This window comes from Macaca nemestrina, chromosome 13 (genome assembly GCF_043159975.1).
Source record: "Macaca nemestrina isolate mMacNem1 chromosome 13, mMacNem.hap1, whole genome shotgun sequence".
NCBI lineage: Eukaryota > Metazoa > Chordata > Mammalia > Primates > Cercopithecidae > Macaca > Macaca nemestrina.
In genome coordinates this window covers 46,832,102-46,846,785 of record NC_092137.1, presented here as the reverse complement: position 1 = coordinate 46,846,785, position 14,684 = coordinate 46,832,102, and the positions used below count along the sequence as shown (strand labels likewise).

The following is a 14,684-nucleotide window of genomic DNA, read 5'->3' as shown; positions in this document are numbered from 1 at the left end:
ACTTACAGTGTTTTTTAGCATCCTTCTTTAAATGCAATTCCCTCTCCACAGAGTCACTCCGCTTCTCCTACTCGGATACCCAAACCCCACATCAAAGACTCTTAGGAGCCCAAGTAGTTGCAGAGGGGTCTTCCAGCTCCCGCCTCCGCATCCCTTACCCACGTAGGTTAGTTAAACCTCCCGGGGCACTCAATTCATTTCCCACATCTATACTCCTCGGTTCCCTCCCTCATCCCCCAGAGGATCTTTTCTCCTCGACCTTGAAGACCCCCAGATCGGGCTCTTGGAGCCCCAGGTGACTTGGTCGGTGCTCCCTTCCCTTCAGCCTGCGTAACTGCTTCAGTCTCCAGTGGCCTCCCCGCGACCCCCCACGACCCTGATCACGAATGCCCTCCTACTGGCCCCGGACGACTCCCTTCCCCTTAGGTACCCCACGTTCCTCCAACCAGGAAAACAATTCCACAGAAATGCATCGAGAGCCTACTAAGCGCAAGCTCCCACTGTGCGCGGCATGGTCTGCACGGGGCTCGCGGCCCGGGCTCGCCGTCCTTTTCCCGGCCAGCCCATCCCAGCCCGAGGCCGGCGCTGCCTCCGCCGGGGTGCGGGGGCGACAGCCGGGGGCGGAATGAGCCAGGCGCGGGCACTGGGGCACCGAGAGGCGGCCGCGGACAACGGCGCGGGGGCCGGGGTCCAGGCGGCGGGCCGGGCGCGACCGCAGGGACACTCACCGTTCGGGGCGCGCGGGGCGACCTCATCCAGGGCACCTGCGATCAGGCAGGACGGGCCCGGACGGCGCAGTCACCGACAGGGCGAGTCCGCCTGCCCTCTGGTGCGTCCTGTCCCCTCCGACTGCCCAGCGAGCGCAGCCTCGCTTCCTCCGGACGGAGCCCGGGGACCCCAGCTCCGCCGGATGCCCCCGCCAGGCCCCCACCCCCTTCCCTGCCGCCTCCCCCTCTTCACCCGTTTCCCCTCCCCCCTCCCCCCAACCCCCACCAGAATGGAAAATACCTCCCGGGGCGGGGGGCGGGGGGGCGGGGAGGGGCACGCCTCTCTGAAGGGCAGCCTACCGTGACCAATAGCAGGCGGGGCTTTAGAGGGGCGGGATTCCTAGCGGCCAATCCGGAGGCGGGTAGGTGAAGGCCGAAGGAGGGAGGCAGGGCGCGAGAGTGGGGCGGCCCTGGAGTCAGGGAGGTCCGGCCGCTTGGGTGCGCGCTGTGCGCGGCTGCCATTTTGGAGTCGGGCAGCTGCGACGGCGGCCGTGTCCGGCCGGGGAAAAGGAGGAGCCAGTCAGGTGGGAGAGAGGCGGTCACGTGGACATGAGAGGCGGGGTAAAGCGGGCTGCGGCCCGAAGGGAGGGGTCGACGGCGTTGAGTCTCGGGAGTTGGGGGGATGTCACGTGGTCGGAGAAGGGCCAGCGGTGGGCTTGTGGGTGGAAGGTCAACCTGAAGTAGCAGTTGGGGGAAAGCTTTGTCCCTGGTTTCAAGTCTTAGGGAGAAGGAGAGGAAAGTGCTGAATGGAGGGCGTGAGTGCCGGGTAGGAAAATGTGAATGAGTCTCCCTAGCGCCCTTCAGCATGGAGCCACCCAGTTAACAAGTTCCAAGATCCACGGGAAACCGGGCACCTCCTGCAATTCAAATATTCCCATCCCCGCCCCCAGCTGCCACAAAAATGACTCACAAATCGGAGGGAGGGGTGTCCGTCTCCCTCGTTTTGTCTGCATTTTATATGGAAGGGCCCCCTCCCTGGAAATGGCTGAAAGGGTAGAGGAAGAGAAGCATAGTTCACGCCTGCAAGGGCTGTTCCCGCTGGCTTTTTTTTTTTTTTTTACTTCTTTTTTTGGTAGACGGTGTCTTCCTGTGTTGACCAAGCTAATCTCGAATTCTTGGGTTCCAGGGATCCTCCTACCCCGGCCTGCCAAAGTGCTGGGGTGACAGGCGAGAACCACCGTGCCTGGCCCCACTAGCCTTTTAGAAACCCTGTCGTCGTTCACAAACTTACCGGTCACTTCATAAGTGTTAGACATAACCTTGATAATATTCCAGCACCTCAAGTTAATAAACCAGAAAGCTTTCCTGTGAGACTGTCTTAACTCTCATCCTTTATTTAAATTCATTCCTCAAGTACTGGCTAAGTTAATTCTCCCAACTAATCCACTGAAGAGTGCTTCTCTTAAGGCTACCAGTGACACCCCTATGACCGGGTTCAAAGGTCGATTTTTAGTCATCCTGCTTGGTCTCCTGCAGTGGATTTTGTGGACTACATGAAGCCTTTTTTCTGTTCCCTGATGCACCCCTCACCCCACTTTTCCTAACACCCTAAACCCTCAGATTGTCTTTCTGTTCAGTTAGCTTTTCTGAATCTGTGCTCTGTTGACTCTTAAGCCCAAGGATCTGACCCTCAGTCGTCTACTTAGTGGGCACGCAGTCGTTTCTCTGCCCACTGGGTGATCTGACCATTCTGATGGCTCAACAGCTGAATGTATGTTTAATGACGTCCAGATCTTCAGGTATAAGTGCCTCTTGGGCATCTGCACTTGCAAGCCATGATGTCTCCAGGTGGGACCTCATATACCCTCTGAGGTTCACAAAACCTGCTCCTCCTTCTCCTTTCCTTATCTTTTTTTGATAACAACCATCCACTTACTTGCCCAAGCCAGGAACCTGGGAGTAACCTTTCATGCCACTTCCTCACTGCTCTAACATCTCCCCACCTCTTCTAACTTTATTGTGTTGGTAATATTTACTAAATGCTTTCTCCTGTTCATTTCTACTGCCACTGCCTCACCTGCATCATTTATTTATTAGGCCAGTACTTAACTGAGCACCTTACTATGCACCAGGCATTGTTAGAGATGTTCAGGATATAGTGGTGAACAAAACTGACAAAGTTCCTGAGTGGGACAAGACGAATGGCAAGAGAAAATTAGTAAAAACATGAGATAATTCAGGGAGTGATAAATATTATGAAAACAATAAAGCAGGGAAACTGATTAAGAACTTCCCAAGTTGTTGCTCAGCTCTTCACTGATGTCCATTCCCCCTTCCTTCTGCTTTCTTCTTACTCTCCAAGAAGAGACTGCCTTGATCGTTTCACTTAGTGTGTTGATTCCATGCCCTTTCATCAGCCAGGACTTTCCTCTATCTTTATATTTTTATATTACAGCTACCTGAATGCAAATCCCTCAACTGGATGATAAGCTATTTGAGGTCAGGGTTCATATCTTACACATCTTTGTACCCCCACAGTGCCTTAGCTCAGAATAGGTGCTTGCAAAATGAGTATTAAATGAATTGGTGAGTCCCCTGACACCTGAAGCAGGCTACCACGTAAGTATCTCCAGCCCAAATGAGAATGAAAAGTCAGTGAACACGCCTGCTTGAATGTAGCAGTGGTGATGCCTGAAGGCAAGGGACAGAATTATGAATGATATCACCTGTTTTGGTCCCTTCCGGGCCTGGGACTCCATGATCCTGTGCCCCATGTGTGGCAGCAGTTGCTTCATAAAAGCTACTTTACTTGACAGTGCCAAGTACATGCAAGCAATTTAAAAGTACTCTTTGTTTCTGATGATGAGCTTCAAACCCAGAAAACTCTGGGTGAACTGCCAGGATAGGCCCTGCAGGAGAAGGCTGCAGTTGCCACTTCACTTTGTATTTCCAGGCCCTTGGGTATTGTACCCCAACAGGGAGCAAGATGTTGCCAGTTCTGTCATAGTCATTGTAATTAAATCCAAGTTCTGGCAAAGGGCAGTACATAATTATGAAGTATTATTATGGTTTTTATCATTATTAGGCACCCAGCTGCCCAGCCCAGGAAACCACAGTAGTAAAACACTGAGAAGCCAAGCTCCTTTCCCAGCTGGCATGAACCAATACCAGGTTTATTGGCACATCATCCTGCAGCTTCACACTCATCAAGATGAGACTTTCTGTCCCCTCTTTTTGGCAAAATAAAATTGTAAATGAATGGAAAGAGGAAATGTAAAGAGAGACCTTTGCCACCGCCTCTGAATCAAATTCCTTTTTTTCCATCCCCTAAGAACGCTCTCTCCTCATCCACCTATTTATTGCATAAATCTTTTTCAATTTTATCCTTGACCTGCTAGCTTTGTAAACATCATTCCACAATGACTCCTGAGAATATATCCCACTGTATTAGGGTGAGAGTACAAAGCACGGGAAAGAGTGCTTTCACATTCAAGAAACTTAGAGACTAAATATTTAGGAAAGGATAGTCAGGTTTGACAAGAAATTTGCCATGTATGGAGCACCTACTCAATGCTGCCATTGGCATTTTCACATATACGATCTGACTTAATTCATACCACCCTGCAAGGTAGGTTTCATTATCCGCATTTTCTTCAAGATCACAAAGACTTAGTAAGTGATGGAACCAAGATACCAACATAATTATATAAGTTTGATGATTGTATACTCATAGTGGATTTGTTCATACTGGTAGCTGAATAGAGGTAACAGATTTCTGTTACCTCTTTCTATCAAAGTAAAAATGGTTTCTTGTACAAAATAGATTTTAAGCTGAGCACTGAAAGGACAGTTCAGAAGTGATGCTGGGGGAATTATGCCAAATGAGGAGGCCAAATTGGCCAAAAGCCTAAAATCAATCAATAAGGAAAGATTTCTTGTTCAGCGATGAGTCACATTGTATTCTTCAAGTACCTTTGTTGTCTCAGCCACACCAAATGGGGAAGTCAACCCAAGTGGTACTGGGTTGGCAGGCATAGGCTGAGGGAGAGCGTGCTCAGGGTGGAGGCAGGTGGTTTGGGGAGGGAATAGGTCTTTGAATGGAGAGATCCCCCAATGGCCAATAAACTGGCACATCTTGCAGTGCCTTCTGAAACAACTGAAACCATGGCAACTTTCTCTGCTGCCAATCACTTGTTTTTAACTGATGTGTGTAGAACTATTTCCCCTTAAATAGTTATATAATTAATTTAAACTTAGCTATTTAACTTAAGTCATTAATTTCATCTTTAAATAGTATAATGTTTGTCAATTTTTTAACAATTCAGTGCTTACTATATTGTACAAGGCAGTTTACTTCTACTAATTTTAGTGGGATTTAAGTTTCAGTAAAATACATGCGTTCTAAGTGTACCAGTTTGATCTGTTTTGAGAGATACATAACCCTGTAACTATTACCATAATCAAGAAATAGAACATTTGCATTACCCCAAAAAGTTTCCTTGTGCCTGTTTACAGTAGGAATTTGAATACAACTTGTATTTTGATGACTCTAAAATTCATATCTCCAGCTTCAACCTTGTTTGCGAAGTCTAGAACCGTATTTTTAGCTACCTGCTCGACATATCTACTTACCTATTACAAACAAGCATCTCAAACCAAACATGGCTAATGGTAAATGCTTTATCTTAGCCACAAGAAAACTTCCATCCCCCACCTACCATTTCTTTCTCAAACCACTTTTTCTGTACTCTCCGATTTGGTTGAGCTAATCATCATTTATCAAAGTCACATATGCTAGAAGCTGTCTAAAATAATCTTCTCTTCCCTGTCTTCTACCTCCCAAGGTCAATAAGTGACTCTAACTCACAGATGCATTTTTTAGTAAATATTTTCCATTTTCACTATCCTCATTCAGACACTTACCCTGCTTGCATGATCGCAAAATCTCCTAACTTGTTTCTTCATGCTCCAATTCATCTACCAATCTGCCACTCTAATTTTCTTTTGAAAGCCCAGATCTGACTGTTTCAGTACCCTGCTTTCATGGACTACCCAACTGCATACAAAATGGCACAAAATTGCCCCAGCCCTCCCTATTGGACCTCTCTGCTACCTACTACATAGAATGTGCTGTTCATTTTCATCTTTCTGTGCTTTTTCATCAAATCTTTGCTTAAAATGTGACTCCTTCTTTATCTGAAAAACTGCTCTCTGTCCTTCACAGCCCCATTTAAATGACTTTTCCTCAGTGAAGTCTTTCCAGACCTTTCCAATAAGAATAGTCCTCTCAGTCACACTTAACCTCCTATAACAGGTTACACATACATTTATCACACTAAATAGACACGGTGATGAAGTAGAACAGGAGACCTGAGTCAGAAGATCTGGGTTTACTTTTAAAATATCAGTTATTTGCTGTGTCATCCAAGACAAATCACGTAACCTCTCTGAGCCTTGGTTATTTCACATATAAAATTATAATAAAACCATAGTAATACCTTACCTCATGGGACACTTGTGGTGATCAAATAATTATAAATATGAACATGATTTGCTCTATGCAGATATTAGATATTATAATTACAGAACTATATATCCTGATAGATTTTGAGTGCCTTCAGTAAAAAACCAGTGTGCAATCATCTTTGTTTTTTTTTTTTTTCCACTTTTTTTTTGAGATGGCATTTCACTCTTGTTGCCCAGGCTGGAGTACAATGGCACAATCTCAGTTCACTGCAATCTCCACTTCCCAGTGGAGATTTAGGTGATTCTCCTGCCTCAGCCTCCCGAATAGCTGAGATTACAGGCACCCACCACCACGCCTGGCTAATTTTTAGTATTTTTAGTAGAGACGGGCTTTCACCATATTGGCCAGGCTGGTCTCGAACTCCTGACATCAGGTGGTCCACCTGCCTTGGCCTCCCAAAGTGCTGGGATTACAGGGGTGAACCACTGCGCCTGACCTGTCCAGTCATCTTTGTATGCCTTCTACCTAACATAGTGCCTGGGCCTCCCTCGATTGGTTTATGGCATAAATTATTGATTTTTGTAGAATCACGTTCTCCCAATTAGTCCCTCAATTAACTCTCTTAGCCTACTTTCTTTTTTTTATTTTTTGAGACAGGGTCTCACTCTGTCACCCAGGCTGGAGTGCAGTGGTGCTGTCACAGGTCACTGCAGCCTCAGCCTGCCAGGCTCAAGCAATCCTCCTGCCTCAGCCTCCCAAGTAGTTGGTACTATAGGCACATACCATCATGCCCAGCTAATTTTGTTATTTTTTATAGAGACAGGGTCTCCCCATGTTGTCCAACCTGGTCTCCACCTCTGGACTCAAGTGATCCTCCCGCCTCAGCCTCCCAAAAGTGTTGGGATTGCAGGCATGAGCCACCATGCCTTCTTTATTGCCTTTATAATTAGTCACATAAAAAGGTCTCTACAGAAATGAAATGAAATGAAATTCTATCCATGTTTAATTTTAAAGGCCTTTATTTACTCAACAAAAACTTTATAAGCATTATATACCCAGTCCTATTCTAGGCATCAGGCATGCAGAGATGAACACGAGTCTTCATCAAACTTACAATATAGTGGGGGCAATAAACACAAACCAAGATTTTCATCTATATAGTTAAAGATGCTACAAATAGCATAGAACAATAATGTAACTGGAGTGGTCATCGTGGACTTCGCTAAGGAAATGGTGTTTGAGCATCGACGACTAGAAGGAAGTAACTACATGAAAATCAAGAGGAAGGCATTTCAGGCAAAGGGAAGAGTGCAAAGACCCTGAGCCAGGAGCAGGCAAAGTAGATTTGAGAAACTAAAAGATCTTTGTGGCGTGACAGAAGCAAGGGGTAGTGGTAGGAATTGAAATCAAAGAAGCAAGTGGGGCCAGATCATGCAGAACTTTGAAGGTCAGGGTGAATAGTTTAAACTTTAGTCTAATTGTAACAGGAAACCATTGAAGGGTTTTAAGCAGATATGTGATATGACTTATTTTTTAAAAGAGTGCTCTGGGCTAGATGCAGTGGCTCACGCCTGTAATTCCAACACTTTGGGAGGCCTAGATGGGAGGATCCCTTGAGCCCAGGAGTTTGAGGCTGCAGTGAGCTGTGATCACACCACTGCACTCTGCCCTGGGTGATGGAGCAAGACCCTGTCTCTAAAACAACAACAACAACAATAAAGATTGCTCCAGATGCATATGGAGAATGCATCCTGGGGTCTTTGGGAGTGAGGATCAGAAGGAAGATTAGTTGTTTTGGTTCAGACTACAGATGTCAGTGGGTGGTAACACTGAAAATGGTGAAGAGAAGTGGGTTTTAAGGTATGTTTTGCAGGTAGAACTGAAAAGTCTTATTGATGGATTTAATGGGGTGAGTGAGGGAAAGACATTCAATATGACTCTTAGCACTTTGGCCTAAGCAATTCGGTGGATGAAAGCTTAGTTTATAGAGTGCCAATCTTGTGGCAGGCACTGTGATAGACTCTGAGAATACAAAACTCAATGAATAAGACACATAGCTTGCCCTCAAAAAATTCAGTCTAGTCGAAAAGACTACCTCATATAGTGATTCCCATGGGATGTTTTAAGCTCAATACCAAAGCTATGCACAGGTGACCATGAGGGCATCGAGAAGGAACCCAGTCCAGATACGTGAACCAGGAGTCTCACCCTCTTGGGAAGATAACTAGGGAACTTTCTTGGCATTTGTGAATATATGCAATAATCCACATTCTTAGTAAGGCTTTAACTTAACTCTTTATTAATGAATAAAGTATAATCATTGTCAGCAGCATCTTCCAGAATCTCTGATTTCTTAGAGGAAAGAAAGCTATGAAAAGATAGCTAAGCACACTGAAGATACTAGACAGGCCAGGTGCTCAGCGAATGGGACAGTCAGAGAACAGGAATCTGTATGGTCTGGGTTTCTGTTGCAGCCCCCAACTTTACCCCTACCGACAGGATGCCTTTCATTGTAGAGGGTGGATTCAGTGTTTTTGTTGTGGTTTTAAAAGCAACTACAGCTTTTGTGAAATTTCCCTCTGACTCCTGAATGACTTCTCTCAAGCGTTTTCTTTTTTAATATTTATTTATATTTAACCAGCTGATACATTCACATTTTACAAATCAAAACCCCATCCATCGTTTTGCTTTCTGTGATTTGTTACCTCTAGTCAATCGTGGTCTGAAAACATTCGATGGAAAATTCCAGGAATAAACAATTCAGAAGTTTTACATTTCACATCGTTCTGAGTAGCCTGATGAAATTTCCCATCATCCCATTCTGTCCCACCCAGGATGTGAATCATCCCCTTACCCACCCATTAGTCACTTAATAGCATCTCGCTTATCAGATTGACCGTTGCTGTATTGCAGTGTTTTTCTTTAAAGAACCCGTATTTTACTCAAAAATGGCCTCAAAGCATAAGAGTAGGGAAGCTGGAAATTCAGATACGTCAAACGAGAAGCTGAAAAATGCTCCCTTTAAGTAAAAAGGTGAAAGTTCTTGAAGAAAGAAAACAAAATAGTAGGCTGAGGTTGCTCAAATCTGCAGTACAATAAGGTATTTTGAGAGAAAAAGACCATTCACATAACTTGTATTACAGCATATTGTAATTGTCCTGTTTTATGATTAGTCGTTCAAATCTTTTACTGTGCCTATTTTATATATTATACTTTATCATAGGTATACATTTATAGGAAAGAACATAGTATATATATAGGATTCAGTATCATTTGCAGTTTCGGGCATCTACGGGGGATCTTGGAACACATCCCCAAAGATCAGGGGATCTTCACCTGTAAAAAGGTGAAGTGGAAAGTCTCTCTCCTTCTTTGTAAGAGCTGACCATGAAAAATAAAAAAAGTCTCTCTCCTACCCTGCCCTTTCACTCTGTTCTCCCCCTTAACCCACTCTCATAGGTAAAGCTATCAATTTATATTGGTTTGTCTGTAGATCGTTTCGGTGTTTCTTCATACAAGTACAAGCAATTCTTACATTTCTTCTCTTCCCGTCTTCTTACATAGGAGGCGGCATATTGTATCCCTGATCTGTATCTTGCTTTTCCAACAATGTGCCTTGGGGATATTTTAAGAGAGCCTCCTCATTCTTTCAACATCTGCGTGGCGTTACCCTGCAGGATATACCATAGTTTATTTCATCGTTCCCCTCTTGACGAACACTTGGGTTGTTTCCAATTGTTGCTATTTCTTACAATTCTGCAGTGAATAACCTGGCACATCTCTGTGCAAATATATCCTTATGATAAATGCCCAGAAGTCTCCGAAAGTTTAATAAACTCATAACGTCTTCCAAAGGAATGTTCTAAGATGTTGGGACTCCAAATTAGAACCTCGGTTTTCCAAGAATTTACTTTCTCATTTCATTAAGAGTAGCCTGTACAGGTTGGCGCGGTGGCTGACGCCTGTAATCCCAGCACTTTGGGAGGCTGAGGTGGGTGGATCGTGAGGTCAGGAGTTCGAGATCAGCCTGGCCAATATGGTGAAACCCCATCTCTACTAAAAATACAACAAATAGCCGAGGGTGGTGGCATGTGCCTGTAGTCCCATCTTGTCAGGAGGCTGAGGCAGAAGAATTGCTTGAACCCGGGAGGCGAGGTTGCAATGAGCCGAGATCGCGTCACTGCACTCTAGCCTGGGTGACAGAGTGAGACTCTGTCTCAGGAAAAAAAAAAAAAAAAAAAAAAAAAAAAGAGTACCTGTACATTCTTTGTGGGTTTTCTTTTGGTTTTGTTTGGTTTTGTTTCTGAGACAAGAGTCTTGCTCTGTCACCCAGGCTGGAGTGCAGTGGCACCATCTCAGCTCACTGCAACCTCTTTCTCCCAGGTTAAAGTGATTCTTGTGCCTCAGCCTCCTGAGTAGCTGCGATTACAGGCGCCCACTACCATGCCCAGCTAATTTTTGAATTTTTAGCAGAGACAGGGTTTTGCCATGTTGGCCAAGCTGGTCTCAACCTCCTGGCCTCAAGTGATCCACCCGCCTTGGCCTCCCAAAGTGCTGGGATTACAGGCGTAAGCCACCACACCCAGCCATATTTTTTCTAATAAGGAACATTTAAAAATATTTAATCTGCCTCTCCTGCAACCAATAATAGTTGGAATGATGCTTTAAAAGGAAAGAAAAAAAACTCAGAGGGAATAAAATTTGATTTGATTATGCCCCAGCTAGTGAATTGCATCCTCTAGAAAACTTGCATTTTCTTAATTCAACATATAGAAGCATCTCTGGAATGAAGTCTCAAATAGGATTGATGGGTTTGGAATTGAAAACTTGTAAGGTATTCCCTGCCCCAAACAGCTCTAGTGCTACCCTAGCCCCAGGGCCAAATACCCTTTGACCATTTTTCATTAGCGTCCCGTCTCATTTCCCTTAGTAATGTTTCACTTTCCCTTAGTTGCTTTTGGAAAATAGATTTTAGGGCTTGGTGAAGTGAGTAGACCCTTGTAAATGTGCTTTATAACTGGGCCATGTAGAGCAGGTATTCTATCTTTACATTAGCTCCCCCACTACTCTCAAAAGACCTTTTCTTATTTATCAGATTCTAGATATACAAGATGAAGATAGAAGGATCCTAAACTTACATGAGTTCTTTGTGAGAATATATACAGATGTAGAAATGTGTATGAGTGAGGTGGCAGTGTGAGCTGCCATTTAAAAAATATGTACCTCTTAAGAAGCTAGCCCAGACACATCACTGTGATTTTTATTTTTTATTTTCTATTTTTTTGAGACAGGGTCTCACTCTGTCACCACAGCTAGAGTGCCATGGTGCAATCATGGCTTACTGCTCAGGAGATTCCCTCCCTCCTCAGCCTCCCAATAGCTGGGACTTTAGATATCTAGAATGACAGATGCCTCCACACCTGGCTAAATTTTTGTATTTCTGGTAGAGACAGGGTTTCACCATGTTGCGCAGGCTAGTCTTGAACTCCTGGGCTCAAGTGATCCGCTCACTTTGGCCTCCCAAAGTGCTGGGATTACAGGTGTGAGCCACCACACCTGGCCACTATCATTATTAGAAAATAAAATTATCGGCCGGGTGCGGTGGCTCACGCCTGTAATCCCAGCACTTTGGGAGGCCGAGACGGGTGGATCACGAGGTCAGGAGATCGAGACCATCCTGGCTAACACGGTGAAACCCCGTCTCTACTAAAAAATACAAAAAACTAGCCGGGCGAGGTGGCGGGCGCCTATAGTCCCAGCTACTCGGGAGGCTGAGGCAGGAGAATGGCGTGAACCCGGGAGGCGGAGCTTGCAGTGAGCTGAGATCCGGCCACTGCACTCCAGCCTGGGCGACAGAGCGAGACTCCGTCTCAAAAAAAAAAAAAAAAAGAAAATAAAATTATCTTTCCACATAGAATCTCTCTTTGGTTCTGTTTCACGTGTATGGAGGTTTTTCTGTTTTTGTTTTTTTTCTTCTTTAATTATAACATAAGAGAAAGTGTGTAAAAATAGAACATGAGGTTAACAAGATACAGCAAATAACCATCCAGAAAGTTTTTCTTAGCTCCAATGCACTTCAGGAATCATAAAATCTACAAGTTGTAGAACTGTCCAAACTCTCTGAAGAGTATCTAGTCCTAACTCTAGTTGAAACTATCTTCCATTTTTAAAATGGTACAGTCTATGCTTTAGCTATTACCTTTCTTTTTTTCCTTAGCTGGTAAGACTTGGACTCTATCTATCCAGAATTCCTTCTTATGTGAAAAATACTATTTTCTGAAATTATTTGTGACATAGTCCCAACGTCTGTCGAGAACATCAGTTCTACTGACCATACTCTCATGGTCTTCAGGGAACTATGGTCCTCGCTTACTCTCAGTCCACGGGATTGACAAGGGGAGTGATGTCCCCACCTCTAATCCGTCCCTGCCTGCCTTAGGGGTGAAGCATATGACCTTGGCCTATACCATCTAGTATGTCCTATTCCCCTGGCCACAATAATCCATTCTGGACTCATAAGAAAAAGTCAACTTGGATCTGAGCCTAGGTGCAAGTAGTCCCTGGAGTAGCTTGCATCCATATTGGGTGTATAAAGGGTGAACTTGCCCAAGGATGGAATCAATATTGAAGATGCTGAATTAAGAATGGAGAGAGAGAAATCAGGTCCTGGGTCACACTGTTGGAGCCCTAGATCAAGCTTCACCTGAATGAGATATCCTAAATTGTTCAGTTACATAAGCCAATAAATTAACCTTTTTGAACTTCTCTTCCTTTTTAAATTTTTATTTATTTATTTATTTATTTATTTATTTATTTATTTATTTTTTTGAGATGGGCATCTTGCTATGTGGTCCTGGCTGGTCTTGAGCTCCTGAGCTCGTGATTCCCCGCTTCTTGGCCTCCCAAAGTGCTAGGATTACAGGCACAAGCCACTGTGCCCGGCCAAATTCACCTTTTTCATTAAGTTAGTTTGGATTACGTTTTTAAATCTCTGGCAGAGGATTTTTAGTTGATGTAATATCTTCAAGCAAAATTAGACAAATTAAACTCATGGTGTTCCCATGGTTTGACAAATGATTTATCTAGTTAATTCCCACGGTCTGCTTTTCATGGTAGGAATAATGCTACTATTGCAGCCCTACCCAAGGACTGAACACCAATCCAGGCCAGAATTCCCTCCCCTTCCCCGAAGGACTCCTTCAGGTCTATGATTAAGCTCAGCCCACTGGTGAAGTTAAAGAAAGAAGGGAACAGATGGTAATCTGAGGGAATTAAGCCAATTTACTTTAGGGGTCAGTTGCAGTTCACATTCAGCAGTGAATGAAGTTGTTTGAATCAGTTTCTGGTTCAGGCCTGTAATCATCTGGATGGATCCAAAATTCTTCACATGGGACAAATATTTGGAGGGTTAAAATGTTATTCCAATTTGAGAGAACTATGAAACATGGAATCAGGTAGCACCTGTCTTACCAGGTCTTTAGTACTGAAAGAGGTATCATATGAGCAGGGTAGAGGGACATTGATAATATAGTTAACACTTTAAAAAGTGAGTCTAGACGGCATCCAAAATAAGCGGTGTCATAAAGCCTGCCTTTTGGATTTACTTTCAATATTTCTAATCCACATGAGAGTATACTTTGAAATATATCCTATAGTGGCCACTAAGTTACTAAAATGTAGATTAAAACATCTTTTGTCATTTTTGCCTCTTTTAGAGGAACAAGATTTTTATAGGTGAAACATTTATAGCCTGTATTTGAAAATTATTTCTAGTTAGAGTGATATTTTGTCAGTATCTTAAGGCCTTAAGACCTAGTGAGCAGTCTTGGGACAGAATTATTCGCTGGAAAATGTCATTAAAAAACACAGACTCAGAATATCAAATAGAGCATTTTAAACTATTTCAGGTAATCTACTGAATATGCTCTCATATGAAGTATCATTTTTTCCATTGCTTCCATAATTTTTTTAAAATTTCAAGACACTTAACAAAATGCTCAGCTTGTTCCAGCATATATTTTGTGAGTGGGTGGCATGCAAACAAAAGATAGAATGACAGATGCCATCTATATATTTTACAAAAACACCTCTTGCTTATGCATGTGTAAGCAGAAGTTGGATTTGACAAGATGCAAAAAGATGTCTTACAGATGGTACATGTGAGAAGGACAGGTCTTCCCAAACTGATGGAGCCCTCAAAGCAGTTGTCATGAATATGTGGATGTCTGTCACACCTGTTCTTCTGCAAAGAAATACCCTCTTGTAAATATAAGCAGATTTTCAGATGGGCCCAAGGTTCGCTAAGCTTAGTTCACTTTCCCATTAGCTTAAGAGAGACTATGGCTACCAAAGTGGATTGCATGTCTTTTTGTCTTATGTGTTCCTTGGTTTTGTATTATTTACAGTTAAAGTTTGAGATTTAAATTCTTTTACTTGGCCCTCAAAAGAGTAACCATAATTAATCTTATAGCATTAAATTCATTGGCAATCTGCTTTGGAGGGAATAAACT

General features: G+C 43.8%; 1 protein-coding gene across 4 annotated transcripts in view; it reads right to left on the bottom strand.

Annotated features, from left to right (window-relative positions):
* The window catches only part of LOC105464971 (suppressor of cytokine signaling 5), a 111,246-nt gene extending 109,990 nt beyond the window's left edge, over positions 1-1,256 (bottom strand). The window contains exon 1 of one of the 4 annotated variants that reach the window (XM_011713143.3): positions 1,068-1,256. The gene's annotated coding sequence lies outside the window, so the exon portion shown is untranslated. Of the gene's footprint in view, positions 1-6; positions 592-728; positions 860-1,067 lie in introns of those variants that run through there. The other 3 variants (XM_011713142.3, XM_011713141.3, XM_011713144.3) reach the window with 3 other exon arrangements.
* Positions 1,257-14,684: the final 13,428 nt, after the last annotated feature.